This window comes from Mirounga angustirostris, unplaced genomic scaffold (genome assembly GCF_029215605.1).
Source record: "Mirounga angustirostris isolate CCGP_5_RB_7025 unplaced genomic scaffold, mMirAng1.0.hap1 SCAF_8, whole genome shotgun sequence".
NCBI classification, from domain to species: Eukaryota; Metazoa; Chordata; class Mammalia; order Carnivora; family Phocidae; genus Mirounga; species Mirounga angustirostris.
This window is the reverse complement of record NW_026991716.1, coordinates 133,629,419-133,649,738: the sequence shown is the minus strand read 5'-3', so window position 1 is coordinate 133,649,738 and position 20,320 is coordinate 133,629,419. Positions and strand designations below refer to the sequence as shown.

The following is a 20,320-nucleotide window of genomic DNA, read 5'->3' as shown; positions in this document are numbered from 1 at the left end:
CCCAGGACCCCGGGATCATGACCTGAGCCAAAGGCAGACACTTAACCAACTGAGCCACCCAGGTGCCCCAAAATTATGCATACTGTAAACAGATTGTTTTACACATTACATATATAAGATTGTGTGTGTGTGTGTGTGTGTGTATATATCTCTTTGTAAATTAAACTCATAATTGTAGAGTACAGACCACAAGACACCCATAGTAAGTGTCTGAGAAAGAGAGAGAGAAAAACACCCTGCTCCCCTCGACTGGCACCAACCGGATCTCCGGAGAAGCACAGTTTCAGGATCCTTGCTCTAGCTATCAAAGTTCATCAATTTTGGGCACCTGGGTGGCTCAGTCAGTTAAGCGTCTGCCTTCGGCTCAGGTCATGATCCCAGGGTCCCTGGATCGAATCCCACGTCGGGCTCCCTGCTTAGTGGGGAGTCTGCTTCTCCCTCTGACCCTCCCCTCTCTCATGCTTTCTCTCTTTCTCTCTCTCAAATAAATAAAATCTTTAAAAAAAAAGTTCATCTTTTTCAAAGATTTAGCATAACAAACATAAAACGCTTAGGAATCAAATTAAGACATAAGAATTTATTCAGTTAAGAAAATGCTATGGTATCATCAAAGGCTATATAATCACATGAGAGTAAGTGGTTGCAAACAAAGTTTTTCCTTCTCATTGGCTTCACAAGATCAGAATTAAAATCATATTTTTTAAGTATACCCATATACCTCAATAAAGATGTTTTTTAAGAAGCATGTCCATCTTTGAGCAAATCCCAATATCAAACTGCAGGCTTACAGAAGATTATAAACTAGTACCCAGTTTACAACAAGATCTCTGAACAGAGACGTATTTCCTACATCATTTAAAGCAAGATTCTCATTGGCAGCAACCCCGCTGAGTGAGCTCCACGATGACGGGAGGCTCATGACACACCCTGAGTCCCAGGCTCTCAGCCGTGCTGAGCCCAGACTCCTGCCCCACAGAAGCTGGGGGAGCGTAACCACTGCTGTAAGTCTCCAAGTGACGGGGTAATTTATTAATTATAAACACATAACTAATATAGTTACCCTTCTAAAAATTATGCTAACGATGATGGACAGAGTGCTTCTCCTTCTGTCAGTTTCTAAATTTCCATTTTAGACTGAAATATTCTTTATTATACAGAACTGATTTTTTTGTTGTAAGGATGTCGTAAAAAACTGAACTGATTTTAATAGAATTTGATGCAAATTTTAAAAAGAAGAAGAAGAAAGAAGAGATCAGGACACAGAGAGAGACACCAGGGCTGGGCCTGTACGGCAGGACGACCGTGTAAAGAGGCAGCAAGAAAGTGACTGTGCAGGCCAAGGACAGTGGCCTCAGATGAAACCAAACCTTCCAGCACCTTGATCTTGGACTTACAGCCTCCAGAACGGAGAGAAAATAATTTTATGTTGTTAGAGCCAACAACAATATAGGATTCTATTAAAGGGCACATTTTAAGACACAAGATGAGACAAGATCACTGAAAACACATCTGATAAGCTACCAAGGCAGAAGCAATTTGTTCTGGCGACAAGGCAAAGATGCCCACAGCTGATACTGCTCAGAGACAAACTGCCGAAGGAGGCCCAGCAGCACCAGGTCGGACCTCCTGAACACGGCCACCAAGGTAGGTTCTCAGGCCCACACCACCGCTCCCAATTCAGAGGAGGAAGTAGAATGGAGGTCACAGGAGTTGGGGTCTGCCATCCTCTCCTGCAGCCAGTACCCTCATGACAGAGACAAGCATGCTGACATCCTGCCCTGAGGCAGGGCTCTGGCCATGCGGACGGAGAGAGGCCGGTGGCATTTCTCCCCTTTCTAAGGGGGTCAGGATACTGTTTGGTGCAGGAGCGCCATGGCGGTCAGCCCAACCCACTGCCTCGCCCCGTGACCCCCCGCCACACCTGGACGGACTCTGTCTATTTCCCAGTTTTGCCTTTTACCTCTAGCATCCCCTTCTAAATTTGTAGTTTCTCAAAAAGCTTCCTTACTCTCAAAGAATGCAAAACCTCCCCACCTCCCAAGATCCCCCCCTTCATCTCAACCAGGATCACCCACCAAGAGAGATAGCACTGAAAACTAGAACAAACAGCAGAATACAAACAAGGTAATTCTACCCGATGGCCCCAAGTAACTGAGAGACACGGAGGTCTGGAAGCGAGAGAAGGTAGAGAAGATATGAGCTCAATACACGAGTAGAAATGCCACTGAAGTGTAACAGCTCACCCTGTTACATGCCATCACACAATTCATAAAGTCCTGCGGATATCTTACCTCCAACATCCTCCCAACAATCCTTTGGGTCCCACAACTATTAAGTAGTGGAGCTGGGATGCCTTTGGTCTGAAAAAATTGAGCATTAGCACTTCTCAAAAATCTCTAATTTATACCAGAATGTCTGTATAATCCATCTCTTCCCATTACATGAATGGCAGTAAAAAACCCTGGTATCTTTCATCACATTTAGGAAATTACATAATAACGAAAGAATTATAATTAAGGCAAGGTCAACTCCAACCTCCGACTGCAGCTACTGTAAACACACCACCCCAACTCTCCAGGAGATCGATAAGCAACCCATACATTCCAATATTCCAGAGCCTTCTCCAACAGGAAGTCACAAGGTAGCCTCCACCCCTCTGCCTCAATTTAAGTACATTTCCTCCAGACCTCTGCCCTATAGACCATATAACTATCCACTATTCCCTAACACCCTCGCTTACTCCTCATTTTAAAAAGTCTAAGTTTAGTTTTTTAATCTTAATCATAAACACAGTGTGTTTCACACTAGCTTCTTAAATCAGCACTGTCGTACTCAACATCTTCAATGCTTTGAACAGACAGGAAAAAGCAAAGGAAAAAAGGCAGTCACTTTTCACTCAGCATTTCCTCTGCATTTTGCATCCCATCTGCAGCTGGCCACAAAGGAAGACTGGTTAAGGGAAAGTGGAAATATGGCATTCTCTCTTTATGACATCTCCTCGAAGGCAGGAGGCATCAAGAACAAAGTGTTAGTCTCTTTAACCCCACACTTTCCATCTCAGAGAAAAGAGAGGGAGGGCAGGTGAAACCCAGTCCACACAAAACCAGCTAACAGATGGTGGGTCAGAGGGCACCAGGGAGCTGGAATGCTTCTCACAACAAGTGGGTAATCTGAATGATGACGAGGGCAAGAAGGCTTAATCAAGCCTGGAGCACTTAGAGACTTTCCTTAAATTTACTACAATCCTTATTACTCAGTTATGCTCGTTTTGGGAAAATTCACCAAGATCCCAACATGATTTGTGCTCTTTATATTCAGTAAAAAGATTTTTTTTTAATACTCCTTACTTAGCAAATCTCAAAAGGAGAAAATTCTCCAAATCAAGCTCTACTTTCTCCTATGACAGGAGAAAAAGATCGCCTCTTTACTTCTTCAAAGTGAAAAATGGAGAAACAAAGAATTCCTTATGGTTGGCTGGATAGTACAAAAACAGGATAGAGAACAAAGATCCAGCCAACCATAGCTTCGGATAAAGATGCAGAACAGCAACGGAGACAGAAAACAGGAGGGACTTGGAAACAAACCCTGAAGAACACAGTGGAAAACTATTCAGGCTGACCTACAACATCAGGGGAAAAGAGCATGGAGTTGTGGGTAAAAGGAGTAAGCTGTGACTTTTTTTTTTTTCCAGGACATTAAAGACAGATTTTAATTTTAGAGTCTTAATCATGTGAAAGGTAATTGCACAGCTATCAGACTAAGAGGGAAAAAATGGTTAACAGTTTACTTAAGACCTAACATACGCCAGGTATGGTGCCGAGTCTTCACAGCATTTCAAGCTCACAACTAAATTTAAGGCAGAGATTTTATTGCCCTCATTTTACAGATGAGAAAGCTGAGGTTCAGAACATTTACGAAAACAGTTGATGGAGAAAATATTTGAATCAGATCGGATTCCAAAGATGATGCTCCTCCCAGTACACTACCCTGGACAGTGAGGCAGCTTGGAAGAAAGTTCTTGAACAACAGGACAGAAAAACTCTGAAGTAACAATTAGGTGAAAAGAGAAAGAGTTACAGAGAAGGAAGAAGGCAAGTCTCTCAGAATGAAGCCCCGAACTTAACAACTAATAATTTTAGATTTCTGAACTATAAGAATTTTAGAGCTAACAGGGACCTTGAGGATCAACTCACTTACCATGGAAAAAAGAAGAAAAAGGAATAAATAACATTTCAACACATTTCCCCCCCCCCCTCTCTTTTTCATTCAACAGTGGTCAACAAATGTTTGCTGACTGCCTACTATGTGTTAGGGCATCTTTAAAATTCTAATCAATCATCTCCTTTAACTTTCCACCTGAAAGACCTAAATAATGTACATGGGTACACAGTTATTCTTTCTTTCTTCAACCTGCCCAGATAGATGTACCAAAAAGTGCATCAACTATTGTTAATGAAGCATCGAATATAAGCTTCAAGTCCTAGGAAAAGTAAAAATTCTATAGAAATTTTCATACTGGGGCACCTGGCTGGCTCAGTTGGAAGAGCGTGCTACTCTTGATCTCAGGGTCAGGAGTTTGAGCTCCATGTTGGGTGTAGAGATTGCTTAAATAAATAAAACTTTAAAAAAAAAAAAAAAAAGGAAATTTTCAGGACACCTGAATGGCTTAGTCAGTTGAATGACCGACTCTTGGTTTCGGCTCAGGTAATGATCTCAGGGTCGTGAGACTGAGCCCTACATTGGGCTCCAGGCTCAGCACGGAGTCTGCTTGAGATTCTCTCTCTCCCTCTGCCCCTCCCACCGCTCGCACACTCACTCTCTGAATAATAAATAAAATCTTAAAAATAAAAAAAAATTAGAGAAAAAGAAATTTTCATACTAAAAAAAAAAAAAAAAAAATCCTGGTACCATCATAGCCTTCCAAGAGTCTTTTACGTCAGTCAAGCAAGGACTATGTGTATGACCCTGTCCCAGAATTAATCACGGTCCACTGATGGTCATTTGTATTAACAAGATTCATAATGTTTTAACATATGATTCTGATGAGAACAAGAACTTCCTGGCTTTTCCAGAGGCCTCCTTGGGGACTAAATCGGGTTTAATTTTCTTATTTATGGAAAAAAGGAACTTAATTCAATTCCAAATTGCTTAGACTTTACAGTTCCAGGGAGGATGATCATCTCTCTCTCTCTCTCTCTCTCTCACACACACACACACACACACACACGAATAACATGGTTTTTGCAAAACTCCAAAATTATTTTGAGTCTCCTGATTTAAACACAGGAAAATAGATTTAATGCCCCAAAATAAAAAGCAAAATTAAATTTACCACTTCCACATCCATCCAGCAAATGAAAAATTATCACCAACCATCATTAAACAAAATAATCAGCTCATTTCCACCAAACCGTATCTCGACTATCTTTTTCTCTTCAGTTGTGAAAGCTTCTTTGACCCTGACAGTTTCATTGATAATACAAATTTTGTATTTCCCTAAATTTACTTAAGGTTGGGATGCCTGGCTGGCTCAGTCAGTAGAGCATCTGACTCTTGATCTCAGGGTCGTGAGTTTGAGCCCCATGTCGGGTGTAGAGATTACTTTTAAAAATAAAACACGGGGTACCTGGGTGGCTCAGTGGGTTAAGCATCTGAGTCTTGATTTTGGCTCAGATCACGATCCCAGGGTCATGGCGCTCCCTGCTCAGGGTGGAGTCTGCTTGAGATTCTCTCCCTCTCCCTCTGCCCTTCTCCCTGCTTCTGCACTCTCTCACTCTCGCTCCAAAAATAAATTTTAAAATAAATAAAACAAAACTTTTAAGAGTTTATTTAAGGTGGACTTTCATTTTTGTTATTTTCGGTAGGGATCCTCTAAACATTAAAAATATTTATAATTAGCTAATGAAAATGTTTTTAAACTTTATTCTTAAAATCTTCATAATAAAGAGCATCTACAAAAACATTTACAACTAACATTACACTTACTGGTGAAGACTGAATAATTTCTACCTAAGACCAGGAACAAGCCGGGGCACCTGGGTGGCTCAGTCATTGGGCATCTGCCTTGGGCTCAGGTCATGATCTCAGGGTCCTGGAATCTAGCCCCACATCAGGCTCCCTGCTCAGGGGGAAGCCTGCTTCTCCCTCTCCCACTCCCCCTGCTTGTGTTCCCTCTCTAGCTGTCTCTCTCTGTGTCAAATAGATAAATAAAATCTTTAAAAAAAAAAAAAAAAAAGACCAGGAACAAGCCAACATTGTCTTGTAGGTACCAGCCAATGTGGTAAGGTAGTAAAAATTGGTTAGATAACCTAGCCAGGATTCAAACACTGGACTCACAGACTGTCATATGCTCTGAGGCAGAAGCTCCATGAAGAAGCAACCGTAAAAAGGCTTCTTTCATTTTTTTTTTATTCACTCAGTTGCAGGAATACAGCAAACATCCAAATGAAGATAAATGAAGATATCCAAATGGAAGCTAACCACACTGGACCCACAAGAGAGGTCCCAACTAGAAGTGTATTAACTGGGCAGAAATGGAGATATATAAATGGTAGCTGAAAGCAGGGGCAAAAATATGATTATCCTAAAAGGATAAAAAGGACCAGGGATGGTCTGCCAAGGAGAACATCATCTTATGACAGTGGGAAGAAGATGGAGAATCCAAAGGGCAACAGGAAAGGAACGACAAAGAAGGAAGAAAGCCAAGAGAAAGGTGCTAGGCCAGAGCTGACGGCAGCAGATGTTTCAAGGAAGAAAAGAGAGACAAGAGTGTTCAAGGAAATAGAGCTGCTCTAAGAAAGATGTACATGAAGGGCGCCTGGGTGGCTCAGTCATTAAGCGTCTGCCTTCGGCTCAGGTCATAATTCCAGGGTCCTGGGATCGAGCCCCACATTGGGCTACGTGCTTGGCTTCTCCTTCTCCCACTGCTTCTTCCTCTCCCACTGCCCCTGCTTGTGTTCCCTCTCTCACTGTGTCTCTGTCAAATAAATGGATAAAATCTTAAAAAAAAAAAAAAAAAAAAAAAGATGATCAGAATAAGAATGATAAATATTAAAAAAAAAAAAAAAAAAGATGGGCGCCTGGGTGGCTCAGTTGGTTAAGCAACTGCCTTCGGCTCAGGTCATGATCCTGGAGTCTCAGGATCGAGTCCCGCATCGGACTCCCTGCTCGGCGGGGAGTCTGCTTCTCCCTCAGACCCTCCTCCCTCTCATGCTCTCTCTCTCTGTCTCATTCTCTCTCTCAAATAAATAAATAAAATCTTTAAAAAAAATGAAAAAAAAAGATGTACATGAGAACAATCTCTTGGGCAAAATTTCTTTTCCTAAGTATAACTCATATCGGGCATAGTTCTTTTTTAAAGAAGCTAAGTCTTTCTATTCTTAAACTTCTTTGTTATCTTTAAACCTGAAACACTTGCTTCGTTTCTACTCTGGATTTCAGAACCAAAGAGCTATACCAATTACAAGATGAGGGAATATCATAAAATAAAACAGATATTTTTAAGCCACTCATATTACAGACTACAGATAAAATATAGCCTTATGCTTTTGAGCAACATTATCTTTTTCATTGATGCCCTGGAAGGGAAGCCAGCTGCCCTCCAGGAATTAAGAGTATAAAACTTAGGGGCACCCAGGTGGCTCAGTTGGTTAAGCATCTGACTCTTGATGCCTGCTCAGGTCTCGATCTTAGGGTCATGAGTTCAAGCCCCATGTTGGGTTCCATGCTGGGTGTGGAGCCTACTAAATTTAAAAGAAAAAAAAATTTAAAAAAAAAAAAAAAGGATAAAACTTAACCATGGCTCCTGAAAGACCACAGAAGTGGCCCAGTGGTAACAACACAAAACTTGGTCTCTCTGGGCTGCCTTCCAACAGGGCTTAGGCAGGGCTGCAGAGGTCCTGAGGCCATCACTGTGGCAATGAACAGACATGCACTCAAAATGGGACACAGCTGTATTACCCTATTCCCAATAACCAGGAAGGGAACCCTAAGACCTGGGAACAAGGAAAATCAAAACCGGTTTGACCAGATGTGTTTAATGCACAAGATAGCAGTCACACATGCAAGGCACCATCATGGCCAATACAGAGGGGAAATGCAAATGAGCTATGGTCCTGGAACCTCAAACTACAATAACATAACACACAGTTATTTTCTGTGTAAAGACGGAAAATATTAGACCAAAATTATTTTAGTCTATATTCGACACAAATGTTTAAAAAAAAAATAGTCTCCTGGTTCACTGCTCCTTCCCATTCGACAGACAGCTGCATCTTCTGGTACAGTGCCAACCACATCCCCAAGATGTGATGGTGAAGGTCGGAATAAATGGATTCAACTGTATTGGGCTGCTTTTAACTCTGGCAAAGTGGATATTATTGCCATCAATGACCCCTTCATTGACCTGAATTTACATAGTTCCAGTATGATTCCACCCACAGCAAATTCAACAGCACAGTCAAGGCTGAGAACAGGAAACTTGTCATTGATGGAAAGCCCATGTCTCCATCTTCCAGTAGTGAGATCCTGCCAACTTCAAATGGAGTGACCCTGGTGCTATGTTGTGGAGTCCACTGAGGGCTTCACCACCAGGGAGACAGCTGGGGCTCACCTGAAGGGTGAGGCCAAGAGGGTCATCATCTCTGCTCCCTCTGCTAATGCCCCATGTTTATGATGGGCGTGAACCATGAGAAGTATGACAACTCCCTCAAGATTGTCAGCAAGGGCTCCTACTTGGCCCCTCTGGCTATGGTCATCTATGACAACTTCGGCATTCTGTAGGGACTCATGACCACAAGCGTCTACGCCATCACTGCCACCCAGAAGACTGTGAATGGCCCCTCTGGGAAGCTGTGGTGTGATGGCCGAGGGGATGTCTAGAACATCATCCTTGCTTCTCCTGGCACCACCAAGGCTGTAGACAAGGTCATCCCTAAGCTGAACAGGAAGCTGATTGGCATGCCTTCAGTGTCCTCACCCCCAACACGTCAGTCACGGATCTGACCCGCCCCTGGGAAAAAGCTGCCAAATAGGATGACATCAAGAAGGTGGTGAAGCAGGCACTGGAGGGCCCCTTTAAGGGCATCCTGGGCTACGCTGGGGACCAGGTTGTCTCCTGTGAGTTTAACAGTGACACCCACTCTTCCACCTCTGATGCTGGGGCTGGCATTGCCCTCAATGACCACTTTGTCAAGCTCATTTTCTGGTATGACAATGAACTTGGCTACAGCAACCAGGTGGTGGACCTTATGGTCCACATGGCCTCCAAGGAGTAAAATGCCCCTGGCACCAGCCCCAGTGAGGGCAAGAGGAAGAGAGAGGCCCTCAGCTGCTGGGGAGTCCTTGCCCCAATTCATCCCCCAACACACTGAGAATCTCCTGACCTCCACACAGGTTCCATCCCAGACCCCTGAATGAGGGGAAGGGCTTGGGGAGCCCTACCTTGTCATGTACCATTAATAAAGTATACTGTACTCCCCCCAAAAAAGGTCTCCTGCCCTCAAGAGGTACAGAGTGCGGACACAAAGAAAACAAATCCTAAATGCCCTCAGAGAATTCTCTCTGAATTACTTTGGCAGATGCCTCAATTCTCTATTTAATTTTCTTGTGTGTGGACAGGGATTTAAGGATTAATACCACACAGGACATAGATTACTATCAGCATCTGTATTTTTCAAATGTAAACCCACTGAGTGGTCTATTCCATGTACACACGGTGAGTGGGTGGTGGGGAAGGGGTCACCATGGCATCCTTCCAAACTGTAATTCCTGTTCACAGAACAACAGGCTCGCACCAGCTTAAGACATGTACGTAACAAAGGGAAAACACAGAAACAACGAGGAAAACATTTTGCCAAAATGGCTTATACTGTTCAACCTAAACATTGCCCTTCTCTCATTAGTGCAAGCTCTCTCACTGAATTACTCATGTCCCCCCCTACAGATCTTCTATATGCTATTAAGTGTATTTTATATTTTGAGAGGCTCTTTTACCTAGTATTTACAGGAGCAGTGAATTTTCTACCTCAATTAGTTGCCCCTGGTTTCACTCTACACACCTTCCAAATATGAATTTAAGTTAACTTTTCATAGATTCCTCAAATTAAAGATACAACAGGATACTAATTCCCAGAAGTTTTCTTTACTCTCAGTTCCACCCCAAAGTGAGAAAAATGAATAAGATCATTGAAATTAGTAATGTTATATGTTAATCTCTTAAGTATCTGACACAGAAATCTGATATATTTAGTTCCTTTTATTTAAATACAGGCTCTGCAGTTGGTTCAGTTTTAAAAGAAAGTCACAATAATATCCAGATGAACCACCTCTTCATTTTCAAAAACAAAAAACTCTGTAATGAGACAACTAATAAAAAAAAACAAAAACTGGAGACAAACTATAAAACAGAAAAAAAGTATTTAAAATATCAGCAACATGCGCACCTGGCTGGCTTAGTTGTTAGAACGTGTGACTCTTGATCTTGGGTTGTAAATTCAAGCAACACACTGGGCATAGAGCTCACTTTAAAAAAATGAAAAAAATATCAGCAACAGTGACTGAATCATTTACAAGGGCTCACCTGGATTTGTCTTGACTAATTCTAATATAACACATACAGGTGCACAAATGTATTTAGCCTTTTAAAAAACCAAATGACGGGGCAGCTGGGTGGCTCAGTGGATTGACCATCCCACTTTTGATTTCAGCTCAGGTCATGTTCTCAGGGTCATGGGGTCAAGCCCCACTTTAGCTCCTCTGCGCTCAGGGGGAGACTGCTTGAGATTCTCTCTCCCCCTCTCCCTCTGCCCCTCCCCACCCAGCCCCACTCTGTACACGTGCGTGCACTCTCTCTCTCTCTCAAAATAAATAAATCTTTTTAAAAAACAACAACAACAATTGACAGGACAATTAAGTCACACCTTTAATCAGCTAATTTAATTATAGCAGAGAGAGGTATTTATGAAAGTACATTTCCACAGTGGGATTTGGGGTACACCATTAAAGGGTTGAATACACTAGAAGGCATCCTGTGAATACCAATTGTGTGGCATTTTAATCCTAAAATTTGTATGGAACCAGAAAAGACCCCAAACCAGCGGATTGTTGAAAAAGGAAACCAAAGCTGGGGGCATCACAATACTCAGGAAGGACAAAGACCCTCATGGGAACTCATTCTACCAAAACCATGAATGCATTCTCAAATTTTAAACTTTATGGCTATTAGGCATCATTACCATGTGAGAAACTTTCTTACCTACTATTCCCCAGATCTTCTAACAAGAGGCAGGAGAGACCTCAATCCAAACACAGGAACTCTCTAAAATGAAAGATTTAATCTCATTATCTGGAATAGAATCTCCCTTGTGGAGCCATAAGCTCAGGGCAGGGCACTTACCAAAAGTATTTATAGTGAACACCACAATCCAAAAATCTAATGTCCACACTTATAGAAAAATAGCCTTCTTCCAAGATTTACTCCACATAAGTGAGGGAAATTAGCACACACGGTCCTTCCACAATCACATGAGGGATGGGTGGACATTCCGCACAGTGGTAGCCAACGCCTGAGCAGACGGCCCCTCAGCAGTGGGGTGAACGTGACCAGGAGGCTTGTGATTTGGAAGCAGAATAAATGCAGAGATGGTCAACTAGTTCCTTCTTACAGCTAGCCATGGTCACATCCTTAGCACTGCTTACCAACTTCCAGCTCTCTAGGTCACAGTAACAAAATGTAAGCAGCCATCACAAGACTTTCAAAATCAAGTTTACCAAAAGGAGCAAGTTCAGTTTTAACTTTAACACCCTAAGCCACTTCCCTTGTTTTCTGGGGAAAAGGCCCTAAGATCCATCACAACTTGGCCGGGAAATAGTTGAGGCATAAAGTGTTTTCCCTCTTACATGAAATGATGATATTCCAGAAAGTTCTTGCACCAGGGGCAGTGAGGGTGTGGGGGGAATGGCACTCTCCTCTTATCCCTGGATCATCTTCCAGCCATCTTCCCTGCCTTACCTCCCATGTTTGATCATTCATCCCTCCAGCCGCCAGCCTATCACGCTTCCTCCGTCTCAAGCGCACTAATTTTAGAAAGTTATCATAAAGTAATATGGAAATCATTTCAAGCCCACTTGCTTCTATGGGTGATAAACTACGAGACTTTCAAAGGACAGCAAATCCTTGTTCCACACAGTTCCTGAATACAGAAAAAGCTGGAAAGCTTACCGATTCATTTCAGGAACCCTAATGCAGCAATCAAGAAATGAGGAATGAATATTGTTCCTCCTTTAATGGATAGGATATCAACTTAGAAAATCAAATCCGTTGGAATTATTAAGCAAGTTCAGTAAGGGCACCATATAACGAATATACAAAATGAGTAAGCTTCTACCTATTAGTGATAATCACTTAAAAACTGAGGGGAAAAAATCCTTTTTTATCACCTGCAAAATTACTTAAAAACTAGGAAGAAAATGACAATGTATAATCTTTATATTCAAAAACTATAAAACTTTTACTAAAAGGCATAAAAAGATCTAAAAAATTCTCCGATATTCTATGTTCCTTGGTAGGGAGATTCAAATCAACAGGTCAATTCTCTTTTTTTTTTTTTTTAAGATTTTATTTATTTATTTGAGACAGAATGAGAGAGAGAGAGAGCACATGAGAGAGGGGAGGGTCAGAGGGAGAAGCAGACTCCCTGCCGAGCAGGGAGCCCGATGCGGGACTCGATCCCGGGACTCCAGGATCATGACCCGAGCCGAAAGCAGTCGCTTAACCAACTGAGCCACCCAGGCGCCCAACAGGTCAATTCTTAAATTGCTACATGTTCAGTGCAATCCCAAATAGGTTTTTAGAACAATGGGACAGGCTGATTCTAAAGCTCATCTAGAAGAATAACTTTGCCAAGAGGAAGTATTCTGAGAAAAAAAATAACTGGGGAGTATTTGCCCCATCAGGTAGCAAAATATTCTGTAAAGTGACACTAATTTTAATAGTTTGCTACTGAACAGAAATATTCAAAGTCCAGACAGAGATACAAGTTACATGGAGGTTTAGAAGAGGATAAAGGTGGCATTCCAAGTGAGTAGAGGAAAGATCAGTGCTGTTGCAACTGATGTTTGATCAGGCTTTTTTTCTTCCCAACCCACTGCTCTGTCGTGGGGTTTCCCAGTGCATAAAACCAGCAGTACAAGACTGTCTCCTAAATCACGCAGGCTGCCAAAGCCAAAGTGTGTGAGCGTCCTAGATCTTCTCACCAAGTCCCTAACAAAGCCTACACTTGAACCAAGCCAGAATCAGAGTCAGATATTTCAACTTTCAAGTTCTCATGGGAGAACCGAGACACCGCCTCTCTACGTCCAGAGGCTGGCACCAGGGCCAAGGGGCCACACAGACTGTCATGTGAGTCATGGATGAGTCAGCCCCTCAGAGCCTGCCAGCCCCCGCCTGAATACATCCACCTCTAGCGTGTAGCCTCTTTGTTACAAAAACATTGCCAATCCCCACCTGGTGCTCTGTAATAGAACACGAGGAGCAACCACAGTGAATCTTACAAAGGCAACCACAGTGATCTTACAAAGAAAAGTAATTGCATAGCATTAAAACGTTCTACCCCCACATTGTTGGGGCGGGGGGGAGGGGAGTGAGAAACTCTCAATTCCCGTTGCAAAAGGATGATTCTTAATGAGAACTTGGAAGAACTTGGGGAAAGCATGTCAGAAATGATGCCAAGATCATCTGTATTTGCTGAGGAGTAAATAAAGATTTTTATCATGTGAAATTCTGAACATGTCCCTGAGGGGAATACTGTTTAGCATTTTATGATGTGGCAGCTCACCCAGGTCTTAAATATTCCTCTCGTTAGTAGGCCTTTTTTATCCAGTATCTAGCCAAAGCCATGTAGCACTTCCAGAAGACAAAGCAAAATGCCTGGAGAGAAGCTGTTTTGTGTTTCCACAGAGAAATCCAACCTATCATTATCAGAGCTCCAGCAGGGTGACAAGGCACCTCTGAGCCAGAAAGAATAGTTAAAGAAGGCTATTGCATTTTTAAGACGGGATTACTGAGACATATATAGAGACCAATTAATGTTCGATGTTCTGAGTTCTCAGAACTGCCAGAAGAGGCTTGCATCCAGCCACTCAATACGGAAAGATCCAAGCATTTTTCAGAAGGCTGCAAAGGTCTTCCTCCCTTGCTTCTGATCTGTGGGAATGGGGGGGGGGGGGGGAGTGGAAGAGGCAGAGGGGAAGGAAGATGCTCATAGCATTTGGGTATGTGTATTGAAAATACATTTTTTAATAGGACTAGCAACACTGGCAGGTACTAGTCTGACTTCGCTGGTCAAAGACCCATATTTTCAAGTCAACTGATTTTAACTATGATGAAAAACTATCATGATGGGCGTGAGTACACATTAAATAAAAAATAAACTTCTTTTTAAAAAAAAACACAGGTTCTATGGGATGCTAGACAGCTAAGAGGACACTGGAAGTATAAGCTGAGTGTCTGAGCACTTCATTCTTTCAGATCTGTCTCTCAATCCATGTATTATGACAAGTGCTGAGACCCGTAAATGTCTACGGTCCTAACTTGGAGACTTCTGCATTCCCCACTCTGCCAGTGAAAGACACAAAAGCACAAAGAAAGTCAGGGCCATTTATTTAGTAAAATGAAATCCTATCTTGGCTCTCCTATGATTTCATTTGCTTTTTATAGCTTGGCTTTCCAACACCGTAATTGCTTTCTTTTTTTAAAGACATGGATTTACACCACATTTGAGTGTCCCTATATATAGATGTCAGGCTACTGTAATAGCAACCTCATAAGATCCACCCTTAAAGACCTAAATATAACAACAATTTAGGAATAGGGCCTGCTATTTCTATAAAGCAAAAATATTAAAATCATCAAAGATAACCTGCCCAACTGCCACCAAAAGACAATTCCTAAACCCAGTTGTTATGACATCCTCAGAAAAAAATGCACAATTTCTTCCAGGAAACTTGTGGTCTGCGAATTCTATAAGATTTAAAAAAAAAAATTACATCATGTTTCATTTCTGTTAGCTCTTATAATCTCCAGTTCAAATATTGGTACTTGAACCTTACAGTTAGAAAAGCAGTTATTCTAGACTGCTTAGAATTCTCAGAATTCAGTTCTGTTCTTCAGTTACTTAACGTCCTACGAAAGCAGCAACAAGTACTTTACCCCGAACCATGAAGCTGCAGGTAACAACATGGTACAGTCCAAAAAATCAAGTGCTTTGGAATCAGACCAGGTCAAAACCCAGCTGCAGGGCTTACCAGCTCACCTCCGCGAGCCCATGTCCTTGTCTGCGGACTGGGAGGGAATCCCTTCCGTAGCGCTCAGAGTTGAAGGACATGGCTAGAGGAAGGCCCTGCTAGAGGCCCTGGCGTCGGCAGGCTCCTACAAAGTCAACTAGGGTGACGGATGTCCCTGACGACGACGCAGGTTTTGGAATACTCTCTTCCATCTCTTCATTTCTCAGAGGAAGAAAAGCGAGGGCCAGAGACATGATGTCCAAACCAACAATCTGCAGCTCGGTAAGCGGTGTAGGGAGCAGGCAATCGAGGCTTCTAGTTTGACTAGGATGTCTAAGCACGATGAACAAAAGCACAAAAACATTCGGGTCCACAAGGGGCTTGACCACCAAGGACGGCAGGCTAAGTCTCATGATTGCTGAGTGTGTGCAGAAATAAGAACTTTCCCCCCACGAGAAGGCCTCCAAGGGATGATGGGTAACAGTTGCTTTAGGCAACTTTCTAGTATCTCCTCATCATTGCCTGGCCACCTAAGGCCATTCACTGAGACGGCTGCCTGCAGGCCGGGGCGCCCCCCAACTGCTCAGGGCTGCAAGGGCAACAGAGGATGCACAAAAGCGTACAAATCCAACCTGCACTAAATCCCACTCACAAAACATGCAGGAGCAGCTCAACAGGACAGAGGTTCACTGTGGAATGACAGACTCTTGGCTGTTAAAAGGCAAATTCTCATAAAAATTCATCTGCTTCGAATCAAAAAGGGCCCTCACATCCACCTCTCAACAATCTGCGTCTTTTTTTTTTTTTTTAAGATTTTATCTATTTATTTGAGAGAGAATGAGAGAGAGAGAGCATGAGAGGGGGGAGGGTCAGAGGGAGAAGCAGACCCCCCGCCGAGCAGGGAGCCCGATGCGGGACTCGATCCAGGGACTCCAGGATCATGACCTGAGCCGAAGGCAGTTGCCTAACCAACTGAGCCACCCAGGCACCCCTCAACAATCTGCGTCTTGGCAGACTTTGCACCTCAGATTTCACTTCAGGTGGAGACATGGATTCAAGAGTCAGGTGCCGGGTACAGGCAGCCCCTACCACTGAGATGCTCCCCCCAGGTTCGGATCTTCCTCCACAGTCCACTTCCTGAAGGAGCTGGAAGTAAATCCAAGTCAAATTCAGACACTTGGACAAAGAGGAAAGGATTACAGATTTCAAGAGCAAGTAAAATTCATTTGCCAGGAAAAAAACAGAACGGAACTGGGTTCCTCCTTCTCTCTCAGTGCCCTAGTTTGAAAAACCACTTCATCAAAACAGAAGCCAGAAATGAGGAAACCTAAGACGGACATGAAAACCAATTCACTTTATACACATCCCCAGCTGCAAAGCCAAAACCAAACCCAGGACATGACACAAGCAAGCCCAGTAACGCTTTACTCAACACCACCATCAGCTGGAACATTCTCTAACGAGAGCCTATATTTAAGCAGTAACCATACTCTTGACTTCAGTAAGCTTTACCCTCTCGTAACTCACGGGATTTGACAACAACAGACATCGTATGGCTTCTGCAATGGCCCAAGCAATGCTCCCTCCAAGGTGGGAGCTGTACTAACACAACTCAGGCATCCTGGTCGTTGATGAGTCTCTCCTTAGCATTAAATGAGTCAGAGATGACGTCAAGGTGCTCTTCGAGAACAAGACAGGCACCCGTGTCCACACAGCATGCCCAACAATGTTTAAATACGGTCAGCTTTCTACAACTGCTGCTAGAGAGCTCACCATCTCTGCCCCTTTCCTCTTTATCTCATTTTCTTCTCAAATGATTTTGTAGAAAATTATGAAGTTTTGAAAGCTACGCTGAGATAAAAAACAGAGAGGGAGGCAAACCATAAGAGACTCTTAACCACAGGAATCAAACTGAGGGTTGCTGCAGGGGAGGTGAGTGGGGGGCTGAGGTAACAGGGTGACGGGCATTAAGGAGGGCACGTGATGTGATGAGCACTGGGTGTTATATAAGACTGATGAGGGGCGCCTAGGTGGCTCAGTTGGTTAAGCGACTGCCTTCGGCTCAAGTCATGATCCTGGAGTCCCTGGATCGAGTCCCGCATCGGGCTCCCTGCTCGGCAGGGAGTCTGCTTCTCCCTCTAACCCTCCCCCCCTCATGTACTCTCTCTCTCTCTCTCTCTTTCTCGCTCTCTCAAATAAATAAATAAATCTTTAAAAAAAAGACTGATGAATCACTGACCTCTACCTCTGAAACTAATAATACACTACATGTTAACTAAATTGAATTTAAATTAAAAAAATAAATGGTAGGATTAAAAAAATAAAATAAAACAAGACTAGGGAGGTCATTTTCATAAGCTCCTCTAGACTGATAATACAATAGAGGAGGAAAGTAAAAAGCAAAAGTTACCAAGCATGATTCTGCAGATTTTACTAACTGGTCATTAAACTGACAGCTGCCAGGGATGGGTGGTGAGGGATGGGTCTTCAGCTGAACCACCGTTGTCAACTCCTGCACCTCACACAGTACTGATGGGTGTTATGTGTTAGATAGGGGAATAAGTGAATGACCAGACTGCATCATTCAGGCAACAATGAGAGTGGAGAGACTTGGAATTCCAGTCCTACCTTTGACCAGGACAAGTTCCATGATAAGATATATGGTCAAGTCACTTAACCAAGCAGGAAATGTTCCATTATCTATTTAAATGAGACTACTGAATGGATGATATCAAATGATACTCCTTAGATCCCATAAATTTTTATTATCTGAAGTCTGGTTGTATCACCACATCACACCTATGAGAATAGCTGCTATTTAAAAAAAAGAACAAGTGTTGGTGAGGTTGTAAAGAAACTGGAACCCCTGTGACTGCTGGTGGGAACATAAAATGGCACAGCCATTGTGGAAAACGATATGGCAGTTCCTCAAAAACTTAAAAACAATTACCATATGATGCAGCAATTCCCCTTCTGAGCATATACCCAGAAGAACTAAAAGCAGTATCTCAAAGACTTATGTACGCTCGTGTTCACAGCAGCACTGTTCACAGTAGCCAAAAGGTGGAGAAATCCAAGTGTCTATGTATGGATCAGTGGATACACAAGACGTGGTACATCCATACAACAGAACATTATCCAGCCCTAAAAAGGAAGAAAATTCTGACCCATGCTATACACCACAGATGAGTCTTGAGGACATTAAGTGAAAGGAACAAGTCACAAAAGGACAAAAACTATATGATTCTGCTTAAAAGAGGTATCTAGAACCATCAAATTCAGAGACAGAAAGTAGAAGGGTGGGGCTGCCAGGGGCTGGGGGAGAGGAATGGGACGTCTTCATCTAATGGGCACAGAGTTTCAGTTTAAAATGAAATCAGGGGGCACCTGGGTGGCTCAGTCAAGTGTCTGACTCTTGATTTTGGTTCAGGTCATGATCTCAGGGTGGTGACATCGAGCCCCACATCAGGCTCTGTGCTGGGTTTGGAGCCTGCTTCAGATTCTCTCTCTCTCCCTCCCCCCACTCCACCCCACCCCTGGCTTCCTCTCTCCCTTTGTCTCTTAAAAAAATAATAATAATAATAAAAAATTAAGTTAAAAAAACATTTATGTACATAAATTATCCCTCAAAATACTTGATTTTACAATAAAAATATTTTCAGGGCACCTGGGGTGACTCAGATGGTTAAGCATCTGCCTTCGGCTCAAGTCATGATCTCCAGGTCCTGGGATCAAGCCCCACGTCAGGCTCCCAGCTCAGCAGGGAGTCTGCTTCTCCCTCTCCCTCTACCTCTCCCCCTGTTTGTGTTCTCTCTGTCTCTCTCTCTCTCTCTCAAATGAATAAATAAAATCTTTAAAAAAATTTTTTTTCTTCAAAAGTTCTGACAGCCTCTCATTCTTCATATCAACAAATGTTCAATCACCCACTGGTAAGCAGCTGATTTAGTAGCTCTTCTGTCAGGAACAGGAGACACCCTTTCACTCTCTCTTGAGAAGCGTCGAAGAAGTTGGGGAACACGGGAATGGCTGCAGAGCTAGGAAGTGGGAAAGCCAGCATGGAGAAGCCAACCTGACTCCCAGGCCGTGTGCTACCACCTTGTTGTCTTTTCTGATCTGTCCCCCTTGCTCTGCAAATGACGAAGCAGAGGCTCAAAAAGGTTAGGTGAATTCCCCAAGATCCCACACCTGTCCAGTAGGCCATGGGTAAGCAGTCAGGTCAACCAGTTATCAGTCTCATGATCTTTCCAATGTATCACAGAAAAATGTGTTTGGGGGAGAAAAGGGACCTCTGGGGTCCCATTGGAATCTCTGCGGCAGTCCATCCCCACCATTTTCAACCTTCTCCCCATGAACAACTTCCATTTCATCATTCATTTCATTTATTTTCATTCACCTAATTTTTAATTTCACTTAATTCATTTCTCACTTTACCATTCATTCAACGAATCCTTGATAAGAACTTAATTTTTCTTAAAAATGTCCTCTGGGCACATGTTCTCCCTTACAGCTACCATTCATTATTCAATCAGCAGATACTTGTTAATTGCCTACTAATATGGATGCCAGGAACATGTGGTTCTTCAAGGACTCTTCTAGCAGAGATGAAAGAACTACTAATTCCTATTTACTAAATAGTGGCAGACACAGCCACTGTTTAGAATTATCACAAAGCAACCAAACAAAAATGCCATCAGAACGTAACCAAGGGGGCGCCTAGGTGGCTCAGTTGGTTAGGCCACTGCCTTCGACTCAGGTCATGATCCCGGAGTCCTGGGATCGAGTCCCACATCGGGCTCCGGGCTCGGCGGGGAGCCTGCTTCTCCCTCTGACCCTATCCCCTCTCATGCTGTTTCTCTCTCTCTCGCTCGCTCGCTCGCTCTCAAATAAATAAATAAATCTTTAAAAAAAAAAGAACGTAACCAAGGGCCAAAATGCATGGGACCACCAATGAGTTTTCCAGCGGTCAAGAGGAGAAAGAGTTCCACATAAATTCACCGCCGGCTTCCATGCACAGTTCTAAAGGGACCTGGCAATTAGT

At 43.0% G+C, this 20,320-nt stretch overlaps 1 protein-coding gene and 1 pseudogene across 25 annotated transcripts in view; one reads left to right on the top strand and one right to left on the bottom strand.

Annotated features, from left to right (window-relative positions):
• The window catches only part of TIAM2 (TIAM Rac1 associated GEF 2), a 268,448-nt gene that overhangs the window by 185,238 nt on the left and 62,890 nt on the right, over positions 1-20,320 (bottom strand). Inside the window, exons 2-3 of one of the 25 annotated variants that reach the window (XM_054505608.2) lie at positions 11,255-11,317; positions 10,443-10,521 (exon numbers count right to left, since the gene is read on the bottom strand). The exons of 22 other annotated variants lie outside the window; for them this stretch is intronic. The gene's annotated coding sequence lies outside the window, so the exon portion shown is untranslated. Of the gene's footprint in view, positions 1-2,291; positions 3,434-10,442; positions 10,522-11,254; positions 11,318-20,320 lie in introns of those variants that run through there. 2 more of the 25 variants (XM_064598238.1, XM_064598245.1) reach the window with 2 other exon arrangements.
• Positions 8,310-9,275, top strand: LOC123836763 (glyceraldehyde-3-phosphate dehydrogenase-like; annotated as a pseudogene).